Genomic DNA, 18,634 nt, shown 5'->3' with positions numbered 1-18,634 from the left:
TATAAAAACTATACAAAAGCACTCTCACAAAGCAGAAATCTTCTACATATTCCCTAGAAATGTGTGGGGATTTCTTCTCAGGGTTTGGGACCCCTATAACTAAACACAACTCTCTCAAGTGTTGAGTGAAGGACTCTGTGCACCCCATCATCAATTCAAAGGTAAGTTACAGTGACTCCTAATTATACTATTTCTTTGCTAGTTATAATATAAATATCTTTATGTCATGCACTGTTTTATGTAATCTACTTATAGTTATTTTGTTTATCTGTGTAGTAACTCTGTTTAAGGTTTTTTTTTCTGTTAATCTCCTATCTATTCAATAAATAACTCATAAGAGAACTGATTTGCCATACCTAAGAACTTGCAAGCCGGAGCGCTTTAGGTGCAGGTCACAAATAGAGCTGCTGCCAAAACCTGAGCCTAAGGCAGGGCTTATCTAACACTCTCACCCAATCCATAACAATACCACCCATTCAATACAAAAGGAAAATTCCTGATTTTTTTAGTAAATGGGGACTCCAACACATAATCTCTCATAGTTTATTTTGTTTTGTTTTCCCCCTCACTATCAAGAGGGTGCAGTTTGAGAAGTCTTAATTTCCCCCCAGAATTTTTAAAACCAGTGTATATTTTTATGAAAATCACCTGCTGTGGCAGAAATTGAGCTGATATTCTGAATCATGGATGACATGATGATCAGAAAATTAAAAGAATTCCCTTCTGCATCTAGAAAAGAAAGCACAAATAAATAAACAGCAAAATCACATCCAGTGAATGTAAAGAATTTGCACTAAAGAATAAGTGACACCAGGGTATCACCTAGTTATTAATTTAATGCCAAATAACAGTGCTCACACTTTGCATAGCATTTTTCTGGTGTTGGTCTGGAAATATTTTGCAAGGATGACCTAAGTACGTGTCTCATATTTTAGTTGTCAACAAAGTCTTTTTTCCTAATATAAAAGACAAATCAGTCATCCAGTACCGTTCAAGACTGTCAGCATATCCAAGAATGGCACAGGCAATCCTGAGTGCCACTTGTGTTGGGAGTCAGAACTGCAGCCCACACTTCTCTCCATCCATGCCATATTGTTTGGTTATACAAGATTCACTGGTGACAAACCAAAAGCCTTCAGAGCTCATTTAAATCTTAGAACATATCTGCTTCTTTATTTCCTATCTGTTGTTTATTTGCTCTTAGGTTTTCAGTTATTAGGCTACATCCCTTTCTCTTGGATGTCTGGAAACCTTTGTCTAACCGGGGCAAATCTCAAATCCTATTCAGTATTCTTGAGTTAAGATCATTATCAGAGAACTATGAATATCATAATAATTTTTTTAAATACAAAAGGAAAAGTAGAATCTTAAAGTAGGGTATTAGTGTTTGGGATAGGATATCTCTGGGTTCAAAAGATTGTTCTCAGGACACTTGCAAACATTTTAATGAAGAAAAAAACAAACACGTCCCTGCTAAAATATAGGATACGAAATCCCATACTGTTGGAATTATGAAAATTATATTTTACTTTGGTATGTGCATTAGATATTTGTTTTTATAGGACTTCTGAAGTTCTACAAAACCACTAAGATTTGAAACAGACTTTCAAACCAAACAGAACTAAAATCTCACTGTATAATTTGCATAATGTTTTATATAAAAAAACTATGATAAATATAAAAAAGAAGAATTTTCTGACTTTCTGACTCATAATACTTAGAGCACATAGAAGGCAGCAACTAAAATGCATTCTCTCACTGTTATTTTAATATTATAAATGCTTGAAGAAGTAATTTCTTTTCCTGAACTTCCTTTGAATAACTAGCTGTAGGAAGAACCAGATAAATAATAACATGTTGCTGTGATTGCTGAAGTTGTGGCAGGAAAAAATGCCAGGGTGATTTAAAATTTATGCAGGCTGGAAGTATCAGCAAACATTTGAGTACATTCTCACATGTGGTCTGTACAATTGTTCAGGTGTTTATTTATTTATAACTTTGTATCATGTGAAGATCTTTTTGGAGTGATTGTGGCCTGTCTCCTGCACTCCAATACTGTGTGAAAATAACATGGGTTTTCTTTTCTGCTGTCTGTAGCCCCAAGGGTAAATAAATTGAAAAAAAAAAAAAAAAGTGAACATAAATCATCTGCGCTTACTTTTAGTCAATAAATGCAGGAACTGAACCAGAGAGAAAATGAAAAATACCCTGGCTTGCTGTTATGGGTCTTCAGATCTTATAGCCATTCATGAGTACAGGTTTCTAAGGGAATTCCATAACAAGACTGTCTTTCATTCTCTTTACTGCAGTAACTGTGACAGATTTCTGGAACTGAAGGTTGGGAGTATTGGTTACAAATTCCTGCAATGTTCATATGCCTGACATTAGAGACTCATCAGAGGTGTGTCTGTTCAGACACCACAGGGGAACTCCTGACTGGATCCAGTTCAGATGAACAGTTGTGGGGTGGTGAAGCAAATACACTGTGGTAAGAAATTATAAAACTGTATCCAGATGTGCCTAAGGCTGAGGTGAAAGAACAAATTACCATGAGCCCAGCAAAGAAGTCAGTGGTGATAACTCAATGTAATGCTTCACCCTCGTTTTAGAGGGAGCCTACAATGGTCATTCTTAGTAGGGACCCAAAGAAACACCGAGCATAAATACAGGGGAAAAAAACTTGATAACTGCAAACTAATTGTGGGGGAGAGGGGTGGAAGGACAGACATGACAAAACCAACCAATAAAATTAACAAACAACACAAAACCAAACACAATCAGAAAAACCTCACACATAAGTTTAACTCATTTAAATGAGACTTTTCTAAATTAATCAGGCAGTATGGATTATTAGACTACTAAATCATTATCCAGACAAAAAAACTCCAAATGTATATATTCATGTATATGCTGTGTTCTCTTTTGTTATAAAATTTGTAAGTGAAACAGTAGGCATGCTAAGAAGTTAGAAACCCAAAATTAACATCTCATTTTATTCCTCACAAAGCAGAGGAACTTTCATAAAAAATTATTTGATAGAATGGCTATATATTTTTATAGAGCAGAGTTGGAAGGCATTCAGATTTTTGTCTTACTTCTAGCTCAGCATTTTCTTTCTGGAAGAAGAAAAAAGGACCCCCAGATTTATCTGCCCTTTATGGAGGCATAGTATTTCTCTTCCTGTTACATAAACGCTGAATTATTTATAAGCATTTATATACTTAATATGCCTCAACATTTTTTTAAGTTTCATAGTAAGGAAATGATAAATGCTAACCATTAAATGGATAGTATTCATGAATGCAAATATTATTCTAATAATGTTATTTTGAAAGCTGAGATTAAGATTGTTTTCACAGTTTTGCAAATGTCAATAGCTCTAACAACTATGTTATTACAAGTGAACTTATATGAAATTATCACTGTTCTATGATAAAATGTTTATAACTTAAATTGCAGGCATCAAGGGGTAGTACTCTCAGTGTAATTAAATAGAAATTAACCTGTGGTGTTCTAATGACCTCTGGCAAAGCAATCATTTATATTTCACATTCACAACTCTGCCATTAAAACCGCAAGAACTTTTTAAAAATAATTTTTATTGCTAATGTTAGGTTTTTCTATTGTTTTAATTGCTATTGTATTTTTTTAATTTGAGATACTGTTGATTTCAGGAGGAGCTGCACAAAAATAATTCCAAAAATCCCACAATAATTTATGTTCAGTTTGTGTATTGTGGCACCTAAAGAAATTTCTGAGAACATGGACATAAGAGATACTGGGTTCTAATCTTGAATAATACACATATTTGTCATTAGAAATTAATTAGATTAAATGCATGCCTCTAATACCAACGACAGTGAGAATCACACTTTACCCTATTTCTCACTGTAACGATTCATTGGTGTAAGAGAAAATCAGATCACAATGTGTTTTTCCTGTTTGTGATCATGGATTAATTTCTGCACAGGAAGAGATTTCTCAGTAAGTGAGAAAGAGAGCAAGTAAACTCTGACTCAGAGTTTGATATGAGCTATTGCACTAGAACACTTGCCTAATGAGTTTAAACTTTTTATGTTTATGTCCTGCATAAGACATGGTAAGAGAAAAAGGCTTCAAGTTGCACCAGGGGAAGTTTGAACTAGGTAATAGGAAAAACTTCTTCACCTAAAGGGTTATCAAGGAGTGGAACAGTCTGCCCAGGGAAGTGATCAAGCCACCATTCCTGGAGGTCTTTAAAAGACTTGTAGGTGTGGCACTCAGGGACATGGCTGAGTGCTGGACTTAGCAGCTCTAGGTTAATGGTTGGACTAATTGCTGGTGATCTTAAATGTCTTTTTTCAACCTACACAATTCTATGATTATGTGTAAATCATAAAAAGAAGTGCCTCTTTCAAGTGCATTAGTTTAAGAGCTTAAATTCAGCAATTTAATGTTGACAGACTGGTTGGGCCTGAGGGTCTCAGCTTACCTTTAGTACTGGCAGACAAATAAGCACTGAGGGCCCAAGAAATCTCCCCTTTTCACATGACAGAAATGCCTAAAAAGAGTTATGTACTTCAAGAAGAAGCAGGGTTTACTTCATTGTACTCTATATTCTTGGAGTATTATCCTGACGGAAGTGCTGCGCTAAAAAAAACAGCAGGTTCCAGACCAGACTGGATCATGTCTGACCAACATGGGACAAAAACTGACCAAAAGTTTCCTCTAAAAAGTGTCCCACACTAAAATGCTTCCTCTAAAATGCTATCTAAAGCACATAAAACACATCCATGATATCCCTCTCTGTATCATATCTCTTACTAAACATGAGGAAACATACCAAGGATGATTGCTAAAGATTAGGAATTTATTGGATATGAAAAAGAATATTTCTTACTGGAACACAAAGAGAAGGAGATGGTTTGAGTGACAGATGATTATTCATACCTACTGCTGAAACTTTTAGTCCAATATGCCAGGTGTATATAGAGTAAGACCTAAGTGACTGCAAACCAAGATTTCTTTACAGAGGTAAAATTCTCTAACAAACAGACTGTAGAATAAGTTACTCTTCCTGCTTCTTTCAATAAAAGTCTCAGTATAACAGATGGAAGTATTCCTAGGGCCTGGGCACTGCCTTCAATCTGATGGGTTAAACTTCCTGCAAGAGGAAAGAGCTGAATGCAGGCTTTGTTTGCTCAGCGAGCTCTGATTACCACATACGCCCTATATACATGTAGATATTTTTTAAGTGATAACCTTCTCTGTATTTCACAAGGATCTTGAAAAGGCTTCTCACAGGACTTAGGCAGAAGCATAATTTTTTCATAAATTGAATATAGCTTAGCATTAGGATCCTTAGGCCTGTTAAAATTGCTCAAAGGTCAAATTATAATAAGCAGACAGCTGCTGGAGAAGAAGACAGAAAACTGAAGTTTGAAATATACAAATAAATGTCACTTAAGTCCCACTTCAAGTACCTCTGTTCCCGCTGGATCCTGCCCCAAGGCATATAATTACCTATTCCCTGATGTCAAAGTTTCCATTCAGATTTCTGCAATTCTATTTTCTATTTGCTTTAATTGCTTTAAACATGGCAAAACCACTTCAGGGATGTAAGCAAAATAATGCATATGAAATCAATTGGCATAAGACATGGAAATGATGACACATTTCTCAGAGGGGCTGAAGGTTAAGAGCTAAATTAAACTTTTCTTTTTTTCATCTTGTTGTGGTAACAGTGGGGAGGGAAGGCAGTGCCAACAACTGGATCAGAATCAACAGCAGCATCTGTTACTGGGATAGCCAGAAGCTTCCCTACAATTTTATTTTTATTCAAAAAGAGGAGTAGACATTTATTTTGTAAGCTGGGGGAAATTCAAAATATTCTTAGTGCTCTGATATAACATCATAATAATGACTGACAATTAATTCCTCATCCATGATAGATAAAGTTCTTATTGAAAGACAGAAGGAAAGGCAAGAAAAGAGATGTTTATTTATGACAATAAGATAGAATATGACTCTTACCTATGCCTTCTCTGGATTTCAGCTCACGTTCCTCCACTGGTTTTTACTGGAACAGAATTTGTTTTCTTCATGAAACCCCATATATTACTGTGATTTGGATTTGTGAATAAAAGAGTACCAATAACAGGGAAAAGTTTTAGTTACTGCTAAGCAACTCTTACACATCCTCAAGGCCTTTCCTGTTCCTCACCCCAGCCCATGATCTATAAGGCTGGGAGTGCACAAGAATTTGGGAAGGGACACAACCAGGACAGCTGATCCCAGCTAATCAAAAGGATATCCCACACCATATGGTGTCATGCTCAGCATATAAATCCAGGGGATGATGAAGGACAGGAAGGATGTTTGGACTGATGGCATTTGTATTCCCAAGTCACTGTTATGCCTGATGGAGCCCTATTTTCCTGGAGATGGCTGCACACCTGCATCCCAACAGGAAATTGTGAATAAATTTCTTGCTTTACTTTGATTGTGTGTGCCACTTTTGCTTTCCCTTTTAAACTATCTTTATCTCAACTTCCTTTTTAATCACTTTTAGCCTCTCAATTGTCTCTCCACCTCACTGTGGAGGAATGAGTGAGCAGCTGTATGGAGCTGAGCTGTCTGTGATATCTGCAGTACAGCAGTGTTTGTAAAAAACAGCAGTGAACCAATAGCCTGTTCCATGTAAGCACCAGCCTGGGAACACTGTCTTCAGATTGCAAGGAACACCTGCATGTTTCAAACCCCCTTTTTCTTGCAGTTGAAACTGCAGATTTTACTAAAAGTAGTTGGAAATAGTATCTACTATTTATTAATTGATTTTCTTTTAAGTGTGAAATTGTTTTAATTCATAATATTTAAACTGTGAAAATAATTTCATACTCATATATATGGAAAAATTGGCCAAAGCTCTTGAATGAAATGTGTTTTAAAAATTGTTACTAAAAAAAGAAACAATTAGAATAATTATATACGTATTAGTACAATTTAAGCAGAATCCTGTGAACTCTGTAATCTAAAACAGTGTGTTGTGCATTTGCCGTGATGGCAGTCAACTGCACACTGGGCCACTTTTGCAAGGATGTTGTACAGGCATTATATCAGGGAAAGTGGAATACCCTTCATTCTGTTACTTATGAGGCTGGAAAACTGCAATGGGATAGGAAAGTGGTATCCCATATTTGACGCCTTAGTATAAGACAGATGTTGACAAACTAGAGAATGCAATGGCTAAAGGGGCTGGGTCTGAATAATGAAAGGATAAAGGAGAGGATTGACTTACAGGCCTCGTTTACACTAATCAGGGCTGTAAGATAAGAGTTTCTCCTGTGAAGTATCTAGAAGGATAAGAAAACAACTAAATAAATGAAATTGTGGTTGACTTTGAGGAGAAAATTCTTGACAGTGAAAGAAGCTGGGCATCAGAAGTGGTTGCCCAGAAGAGATGTGAGATCTCCACCCCTTGGTATTTTCATAACTCATCTAGACAAGACATGAGCAATGTGACCTGTTTTTGAAATTAACTGTGCTTTTAACATGAGATTGGATAATATAATCTTCAGATATACCTTGTAATTTGAATTCGTAAATAATTCCTTCATTCTAAACAAAAATTATTTAACTGCAAAGTGATGATCTTCCATATATAGGAAGTGTAGACATCTTATTTTCCTAGATGCTTCCTGTAGGAGAAGAATGCTTTCAGTTGCTCTTAATTTTGCCAGTGTTAAACCATTTAAACTTAAAATTCCCATCCTGGATATTTGCCTGATGATATAGCAGTGGCTGCACTTTTCTTAAATGAAATTTGAGGAAAATATTTTGATCTACATATTTGAAGTATAGTTATACTGGTTGGCTTTTTACATGTGCCATTCTTCTGTTTTAGTAGATTTTTTTTTTTATTTTCTTAACAGCTGAAAAATAGATTGATTAAAAGAAAAAATATTCTCATTAATATAGGGATTTCTGTATATAAATTTAAGATGTGTGGGGTTTTTTGGTAGAAAAGATCAGGGGAAAAAAAACAGAGAGGGATATTAACAGAGGGGGAAATGGTAGAGTTTAGGAGAGGAGTTGATTGTGAAAGAGGATGGTTAGGTACAGCAAAGAAGGAGAAGTGCAGGGACCAAATTAGGCAATAGCAGGAGACAGTAAATATGTAGTAGAACCCAGGAAGTGAATGGACAAAGCATGAGATTGTTGGACTGGCAAGAGAAAAAAACAGGAACAGAGACTGAGCATGGAAAGGTTGTGCCAGAAGAAAGTGAAATGACAATAATGAGTGTAGAACTCTTTCACATCAGACAAACTTCTCTCCAGAGTTTTAGTTGAAAACTATTCTTCCTGAATGTAACGTTCCTTTTTAATTTTAAAACATATCTATCATAGTGTCTCACAACTCCAAATGTCTCCATCCTTCCGTAAAGCTGGGCTAATGGAGAAGTTAAGAGCCACCTTATTGCTATATTCCACTCAATTAATTCATATGATAAGCAAACTGAAATTCTTGTAAAGATCCTGAGCCTGCCAATTACTTCAGGGGGTGACTATTATTTTTCTGTGCTATGAAATTTTTTCTCTTTGGTGCATAAAATGATACATTGGTGAGTATTAGAGTTACAAAGCAATCAGAATGTTAGGAAAAACAGAAATAAATGTTGGCTGCCTTATAGCAAAAAAATCGCTTCTAATGGTATTATTATGCCACATTACATGATGTTTATCTGCCTGGGGGCTGAATTATGTTTGCAGGTGTAACCTTTATTCTCACATTTTGTAGTCACCTTAATGATTCATTTTTCAACTTTCGTATTCTTTTAACTACATACCTATATGGACATATCCTTAGCATGCAGATATAAAAAAACATAATTAATTCAGCTTTAGGCTATTTCACATTTCCCATTACAATTATTCATTTGTTCAACGAGTTTTTGGCGTTTAGAATATTATTGTAATCAGGAACAGTAATAATTGCACACCCCAAATACAGAGAAAAAGTTATACAGTCACAGCTTATCAGATGTTTTCACAAGGACACTTAAAATATGTTCCTTATTCTCAGAAAGTCTTTGTTTCTAAACATATTATGTTCTTCAATGTTTTTCTTTCTTTTGGTTTATAACTAGTAAATGTATTTATTAGAGATAATGTCATATTAAATATTTTATGTGAAAAAATATTAGAATGCTTGTATTTTTCATTACAGTAACAGTAAACACTGTTTGCATGTCAACTAATGGAGAAAGAAAAATGCAATTAGACGCATCAATCTTTAGTGGCTATGTTTTCTTAATTTTTGATTGCACAATTTGTATTAATTTAGACCTTTTTACCTTGTTATTGGTCTTATAGTTTAGTAGAAAAATACTTTAAAAGTACTTTGTTCTCTATAGAGGTCATAAAGCTGAGATGTTTTCTATCACTTCTACTTCACAATTCTAAAATTGACGTACCTACTTTTTCTGCATAAAGTATTGTTTCCTATGTAAAGCATGACTTCAAGTGATTCATCAAAATTCCTGGGCAAATAAAAAGCTTTTTCTTTATACTGTAAAGATTTGAGGAGAGAAGATTGTCTCAGAGAGAAATAGACATATTTTCTAACATAAAGGAGAATGTCACTAATATAAATCATGTACACCAGCATAATACTGGCATCTGTTGAAACATATGTAGTTATAAATTATATATGACCCTGCTTGAAGACTTATTTTGGTCCCCATCAATAATGAGTAATTATCCAAAAAGTTATCAAATAAACACATTCTATAAAATAAAAAGAAAAACTGTCAGTCTAAAGATGTTTTGATAGCTTAGTATTTAACAGGTATCTGCAAATAAATCAATTACTTCCGTGGGATTTCCTCCTTCCCCAAGGTATCAGAGCTTATGCTTCTCTGCTGCTGTTACACAAGGAGTAATATCTAATTGTGGATGTATTTATGCTGTCTAAACTTTCATTCTCCATGAAGCCATATAGAATAAAATCCATATTTCTCAAATTCAGATATGTTTTCTGTTCACTAGCTTACATGATTCTCAAAGAGCAAGAAAGTTAGTACCACAAGGTGAAATTTTCCTTGTTCGCTTCTTTGACAACTTTGGGACAGAAGAGCATGTAATGTTTTCGTTCTGGGAAGTTCATTATCTATTAGGCATAATTATCAGGCAATTCTAAAATCCTGATAGTTATAATGCAAGGGGGGTTTGGCCTATATTTTATTTAATCAGTATCCACCTAATTTATTTCTAATCATAATTTAATCTTTTTTCCATATGAGATCATAATATGTGCATCATTAATGTTATACCTATTTCATTGGTCACAGCTTTGTTATTAAAATGATGCTTGGGAGATCATAGTTCAGGTTCTTTTTTGGAAGAATCTCTACAACTTTCTTAAATGATGTAATGAACAAAGAAAGAAGAATAAAGGAAGAAGGAAGAATGACAGGAGAAGGCAAACTTTTTTTTTTTTTTGGAAATTGATTGAAATAAAACCGTTGTGCTGGTGATGTTTAAAAATTTTCATAACTACTTGGCTTGCTAGTATTTTCACTTACCATTACAAATTCTTATAAGTTATTTGCCTAATGTTCAAATTACTTGGGAAACCACATTGTGTATGCATGCAAGACAGAATTTTTCTTGTGCAACTGGTCTCCATAGACTTCTCCATTATTGAAGAGAGGAAGAACCTCATCCAAAGGCTGTTTAAGAGTTTCATTTTATAAGTTCTGCATGCTGCTTTGAAACTAATGACTTTCCTCTTCTAACCATAGAGGAATTTTTACGGGCCAAGCCTCCCTAGTTAACATTTGTGACGACTCATCTCTACTCAAGATACAAGAAACAAGCTAAGGGTAGATTTAAAAATTATTTCAACATTTCAGTACTAACTATACTGAAATTTGTAGGGCTCAAATTTCAGTCACTTTTTTACTAAGATCCAAAATATTAAAGCTGAGGCCTGGATTGGTCATAAAATTATCTGTAAAGATTTTTTAGTATCTACTCACTGGAGCTGTAATTAAAAATCTTTTCTCACCTTAGCAGGTAACTCTATGAAAAATCAACTGCAGAATCAGACTTATATTGTCACCTCATTAATTGCTTCTTACAAGATGCAGCACTTACAGAGGGTGAAGAGATCAATCATATGTGAAATACGTTTTTAGAAAGAACTGAAATTGGGATACTGAGATACTGGGATGAGACTCTGGCCATTGAACCAAAACATGAAAGAGATAGCAAAGTGAATTTATATTTTGTTAAAGATTGTTAAGGGATCTAGAGAATTTACTGGCAAAGTCTAGAGACCCTACATATCTTTAAAATTATGTGACTGTTAAACAGATATTTAAGGATGTAAATTTTGGTTTACTGGCCTATGTGGCATCATTATATATCAGATATAATAATCTAAACCTTTTTATAAATCTCAAACTTAATTATTTTAATTACTCATTCTGTGACATATTCACAGTAAGAAGCTGTTATCTGCATCCATTTGCTTTTAGTGTACTATTTGGTAAAAAGCAGATACCTTCCTTATTCACAAAGAGCCTGTACTATAAAATTTTTTTGTGAGAGATTGCTCCAAAATTAAATTTTCTTAATATAGAAGAGTCAGTACAACAGATGCAGCCTACCAGAATGCACAAGCCAGGCCACCTAGAGCTACATCAGAACTACAGCCATATGACTTTTAAATATCTGCCCGGAAAGAACTCCACAACCTTCAGGGGCAACCTGTGTCAGTACTCAGTCACTCTTACAGTGATAAAAGATAATTAGACAAAAGGATTCTTGTCCTTAGTTTTGGGGGGCTTTTTCTAGATATATCACTTAGATTTCATCCATGTGTATAAAAACATAGCTATAATTAGGGTGATTCGTCGAATCCTAGAATAGAACAGACACAAAGAACCAAACTCTGGATGAAGAGTAATCAACAGAGAGTTCTGAATCCTACTCTTTACCAGGTATTTCACTTTTAATTAGACAAAACCAGATGATGCAAATTTGAAGTGCAGCTAGTCTTTTTACAGTAAATACAAAGAAACAAGTTGTGGTGCAATGTGTCTTGTCCAGAAATAAATTATTAAACTATGTTAGATGAGCAATTTCAGAACAGTATCTATTTCCATAGCCTGAAAGAACTGAGAAGGGAGTCAAAGTTGATTAACTCTAATATAGATTTCAGAGACATTTCCATTTTTTCTATTATTTGTTCTTCCCTGTAAGATTTGTGAACTAGCAAGAGCTTGGGTTTTAATCTAGCAGAGTTTAGAATGGTAATGATAATATTTATGTAAATGCTGCTGAATATTATATAGTTTTTGAAAGTTTACCACACCTGTTGAGTAGCATGATGTTAATTTAATCTCCATAATTTCTGTCTGTGAAGTTGATTATTTTGTGAAATTACATACAAACCTGACATTTGTGCTGATCATCTCCTCTAAAGGCATTATTTATGTCAATATTTTGAATTAATCAAGTGATCTCCTCCATAGCATGATGGGTTGAGAGTCTTATTTTTACTTCTCTGTAATGACAGGATGAAGCAAGATGAGCTCATTAACTGCAGATTTATTAAACCTGTTGTTCCTGACAAGACATATATTGAACCCTGTATTATAATGCTTCCATTTTCTCATCTCATAGGTTCTGGCTTATATACTATGACCATCTAATTTACTGTACATTTTGCTGATAACTTTTGCTGCTCCAGGCTACCATTATTTGTTTATTTGTGAAAATAATGGTAAGTATATAAAAATATTTAAATATTAGACTGAACGGTACCGCACAAGATGAAAGGATTGAAAGGAATCTCACAGAGACCTTGAGAGATGAAGTTTTGCATGCCTAATTGTGTATAAAAGCAGAAGACCAGATTAAGCATCACAAAGAAATTCTTGAGACAGAGAAAATCTAGAATATTATGATTTCTGTCAACAGGCAAAAAAAGTCACCTTCTCCTCCTGTAGATAGGTCCTCCTCTCCATAGGTCCTGTGACCTGGTCCCAAAGTTGGGGGAAGAAGTTATGTCTGAGAAGATATGAGTCAGATGAGAACCGGACGCTGAAATTAGCTGGAGAAAAGAGCATATGACAGCCTGCATTTCAGCTCCAGAGATTTGCTGCTTTGCTTGGGTGCCCAGAATGGAAATGTTTCAAAGAATCAGCTATGGTTCATCTGGCCTTCGTATTATCAGTCACTTCATCTTACTAAGGTAGGAAGCAGTAAGAATGCTGGCAGAGACTGCTGGTGTAACTAAAGCACCTATTTGTCTCTGGGAATAAAATTGAAGGTGGGCATGGTGATCCAAGTGGTTTCTTCTCCATCTTCTTGGTGAAAGAGCAAGATATAGGGAGGAGCAGGTGGATTCTACAGGTCAATTCCTGATTGTGCAGGTAATGTGATCAGCAGGGATTTAGCATTTGTGATCCTAAAGACCTCATTGAAGATAAGGGAATGGTGGGGGGAGATAAGCTCCACCTGACCCATAGCTCTAAAACAACAGTTCAAATTATGAAGATCTTTTGTGGGATTGACAGATAATTGGCTGAGAGATTGTGGATCTCAGAATCAGAAGAAAGTAAAAGCGACATCACAGCTGGGCATTTTCTGCAGTTACTTGATAAATATACAGAGTTTTTGTTAAGTTTTTGAAGACCCTAATGAAACCTTCCCCATGCATACACGTAGGGGGTGACACGAGAGAACAAAAGGCTCACTTAGAGCTAAATATGTGAGAATGGTAAGAATAGCTTATACGGTTACATTATTCAGTAAAGAGCTAAACTAAGGAAATTTGGGCAAACTACTAATTTGGAGGCTCATCCAGTGGCAAAAAACTTAGGTAAGACTAACCTCATAGCTGTACCATACTGAAGAACATCTAAGAAAGATACAATTATGCTGTTGAAACTAACAGATCTCAGTTACAAATCCAATCATTAAAAGGCAAAAAGCTTAAAAAAATTCTTACTAATCAACTTTCAAAAAATGTTCTCCTTAGGAGTTCTTTTAAAATCACTCTATCAACTAATCTGAGATAATTTAAGAATAAATTAAGCAGCATCTGCTTTGTAAAAACACCTGTTAACAGTCAGTATGTAGTTTCCAACAGTCTTGATTAAGACTAAAAGGCTACTTTCCCCATCACAGTCATTTAATGAAAAGTCAAAGAATTAATATGTTGGATCTCTCCTGGGAATTAAAGTGTGTTGTTGCTTGCTGACGCTTACTGACAGCCTGGAGTCTGTTCATTCTCCTTCCCCTGTGCTGTATAGTTTCTTTTCTCCTCTCCCTCCCTCAACTTCCCCTTCCCAACTCTTCCCCTCACCTTCCCCACTGTGTGTTATCTATATTTCCAAAAAATAAATAAACAAACAAACAGCAGAAGTAAATTTGACCAGAGTCTATCAGACAAACATGATGTCAAAGATTCCTGCCACAGTCAAATGAATACTTTATATTCATTGATTAGCACACTTAGTTGCTTCCTACCCTGCAGTCACATGTGTGACATCTTAATAGAGAAACAGCACAAGTATATAACTGAAGCCCCTAAGTGTGAATCCCAAACAGATGGAGGGGTAAAGAAAGCAACGTTGATAAATAATTACTTTCTATGTCTCTAAGCACAAAGTACAGCATTTAAAAACAGTAGTGATAAATCACAATCCTTACATCAAATACTGTTTCTTTCATTTGTTTCTGAAAGATGAAAATCTGACTTTTTGAACTAGGGATACAGTATTCTGTACATAAGTCCTTTTTGTGACTGCAGCTACTGAAAACATACCAATCTAGTTTTCTTATTTAGCCATGTGCAAGCCCTTACAGTGAAGTGCTTTTTTCTGCATGTAAATCTTCCTCTCAGAAATGTTTACTGAACAGAGCCATGAGCTTCATGTAAGGTGTCTGCTAGCATGTCAGATATTCACATGGGCCTTGTGGAAACAATACAGAGTACATTTATGCTCTCTTAAAAAGTCAGCTGATAGTCACATAGTAATCTGAAACAGTACTAATTAATCATTAACTAATTAACATCAACCATTGCACTAATTGATGCAAGCAATAATTTTTCAATGCAAAACTCATTGGAGCACAACATTTATTTTAAATTGTGTTCCCTATTTCCCATAAAAAGATTTTGAGTTTAACAATTTCCTATCATGAAAATATATGCAAGAAATTATATTTAAAATTGCATAAATTACGAAAAAAACCCATTAGTTTCCAAAAAATACCAGGTTTTATATCTGAAGTCAATAAAAAAATCCATTTTTAATATTTTTGTAGGTTTTTTTAAAGCTGCATTTATCTATTTTTTAGTGAAGTCTTCTCTCTTGAAAAGTGTTCCGCTGTTAACAAATTTCTAACTCATTGGTATAGGAACAAAGAATAGTCATCCACCATTACTTTGTAATATTTGGATGGCTCTGTTAATCTGTTAAACCAGATTTTCAGGCAAAATACAGGCACCAAGATAAATGTGTAAATGTATTTATATATTATCTATATTTTTTCATGTATTGCCTGTGCAGCTCACATATCTACAAAGACAAGAAAAAAATTTGTCAAAAAAATAAAAGAAATTGGTGCAAAAAAATAGGTAATATTTAAGAGATAGGAAATAAAACAAGGGATAAAAAAATTCATGTGTAACTAAGCTTTTATTAAAAAAATTATCCTAGAGAACAGTACTGATGAAAGACCTCAGATTGTGAGAATACATAATGCTCTGACTGTGTTATTCAGAGCTTGCTGTATGAAATGTAACACAGAGACTTGATTTTTAAATGGTCTTTAAAGAGCTGTGTTGCAGGCATTCACATGAACCTTATAAATACGAGACAATTTATATGGCCCTAGATATGCAACAGCTGTAATGCAGCATCACAAGAATTTAAAATTACTACATTTGCTCTTTTGTGTGCTTTAACTTTTTTGTTACAGTTCAATTAAAGCATGAATATTCTAAGTTAAAACAAAAAATGTGAGAAATTAAGAGGATTTATGCTTTCAATATGAGGTTACTCTAGCCAAAATGTGTCCAAGACCTTCCTTGAGGCAAATGTAGTTCCCAACCATTTTGAGGACTGGAGATCCCATGGATTCTAAACCTAATAGATCTGATAAAACCCATCTAAAGTCTTGCATGCATCTTTCAGGTGTATGAGCTTTCCTAACTCTAGTGTTGAGTTCCCAGATGCCATGTGAAGCCTGTCTGAAGTTCAGGTATTGCTACTGCCATATTACTTATCAAAAGCTTCCCTCTGACCACGAATAAAGTAACAACTAATAATAATTAAGTAAGAAAGTATATAAATGATATCCATATGTCACTTAGGGAATTTTAGATCACTAAAATATTTAAAAAACTGATAATTCAATGCAGTTTCAATTTCTAAACCAAAAATTTACTAGGTCTTTATTATGATAATTTACGTTAACAGTTACTTTTTGCAAGTCATGATTCCTGTTCCATGTCACACATTCAAAATAGAAAATCTCCAAATGTTTTAACCTAGACTAGTTGAGAGCGCAGAGCACCATGGAGCTTATGTCCTAAAATTAGCATCAGCAATTGTGAACTTTGATTGTTGTTAGTCATTGAAGTGACCAAGCAACAGAACTCTTGATGCAAGTAAAGTGGAGCCAAATTCAGCATCTTCTTTTTTATTTTTTACCAGACTCCAGACTCAAAAACTCTACCACAGGAAATTCCTTACTTCCAAGGTTGACAGAGCACTGGAACAGGCTACTCAGCCATACATTTCTCAGCCCCCAGAGAATCCCTTTCTCTGGAGATATTCAAAACCCACCTGGATGTGATCCTGTGAAACCCACTCTAGGTGAATCCACTTTAGCAGGGGCATTGGACCAGATAATCTTCCAATGGCCTTTCCAATCCCAACCAGTCTGTGATACTGTGATCTCTTTTTATATGATGTTTTAATCGCTTCAGCTCCCAGCCTTTGGCTGTCCCTGGACTTCACACTGTGCAGTGGTTGAAATATTACTTTCCCGGCCCACCAGATGTCACAGACTGCTACTACAATTTCTTAGATGCTTCTTTTCTCACTGTTGAATCAATCTTTTCCCAGTTCCCAAGCCTCAGTTCATCATTCCAGGCTCTTTAAACCTGTGCCCATATTTTTAGGGCCTTTGACATTACCCTATGCTTAAACTTCATGGCACAACTCCTTCACTCTAAACAGAGGCCAGGGCTATATTTTAGCATGGGGGACAATTGGGCCTCTAATGTGCTTATCCAGTCATGATTCATGGGTGTGCTTATGCTTGGGTTCAACACACACTTAATGTTTAAGTCTTTGAGTTCTTTACTTGCTGTGGGTGCAACAGAACTTTACTTAGGCTATGGTCCAAAAATAAGCAGGATGTTCCACCCATAAAAATCAAACAATTTTCAACAAACTTCAAGAAGTTTTCAAAAATTCTCTAGGGATATTCTTAACTGGAAGCTTTCCCTTTTCTCTGAAGACAGAATTTATTTTTTTGCCATTTAATTGTGATGTCTGGGGCTTCCAAACACAGATGATGAATGAACAACTTATTCTTAAGCCTCTTAATTTTAGAATCAATCTAAGCATCCTGGTAAAACATTCATAATTACACACTTCTTTGACACTAGTAACAGATCAGTACCAAAAATCACTATACATTCTCAGTGAATAAGGTCATTTCTGAATACTATATTAGCATAGTGAAAAGAAGGTAAGAGTTTGAGAAGAAAGCTGCTGCTGAACGTTGGTTCAAAAATGCCCTTCAGTCAGCTGAGGAAAGCAATTTTAAAATTGTTAAAATGCTAAAAGGTGTAAAGTTTGACTATGCCTAAAACGTTCCTATATTTTTTACAAGTCCTCTGACATTTATAAATGAAACCAATTGGAACAATTGCACCATTTGCATTTTCCTTCCCTGAATCTGTTTTTTTTCCTTGCTTGCAGAATAGTAACTGTATATATCATGGATATATCATGGATGAAGACTATTTTGGAATCCTAAACTCCCAATGTCCAAAAATATCTATGACTCTAAATAATTAGTTTACTAGTTTAAAGTAATCCTCAAGGTATTTTGTACAATTTTTCAGCTGACTTACAGAAATATATATCAACTAGCAATTACTGTGGAAATATTTTGTTTATCACAGCTTTATTATTATAGAGTAGACTCTGTAATAGAGAAAAGCTAGCTTTATTTCACAAGTTTCTCAGTATCCTCAGTTTCCTTTGGTATCTTTGGATTTAAGAGCATATGCATTTATTGTGAAGAAAGTCATCTCATGAATTCTCTGCTCTTTGTCCTTCTATTTTTCCCTCTTGCATCAGAATGTCAATCATTGTATTACTTCACTTTGAATTCCTACCAGTTGTTGTGTGAAAAGTAGATATATACTTACTGTGACCATCACAATTGAACAACTTATGTAAATTGGACACCAATTGAGGCATATTGCTTTTGGATCATGTTGCATTTGAAGAGATCTTGACTACAAATCTTGCAAAAAGAGAACTCACTTTGATTATTTGATTATAAAATTCAGTTGGTAGAAATGTAAGCATATGTTAACCTTGATCATTAATTT

This window comes from Zonotrichia albicollis, chromosome 2 (genome assembly GCF_047830755.1).
Source record: "Zonotrichia albicollis isolate bZonAlb1 chromosome 2, bZonAlb1.hap1, whole genome shotgun sequence".
NCBI classification, from domain to species: Eukaryota; Metazoa; Chordata; class Aves; order Passeriformes; family Passerellidae; genus Zonotrichia; species Zonotrichia albicollis.
Note: the sequence above shows the minus strand (reverse complement) of the source record.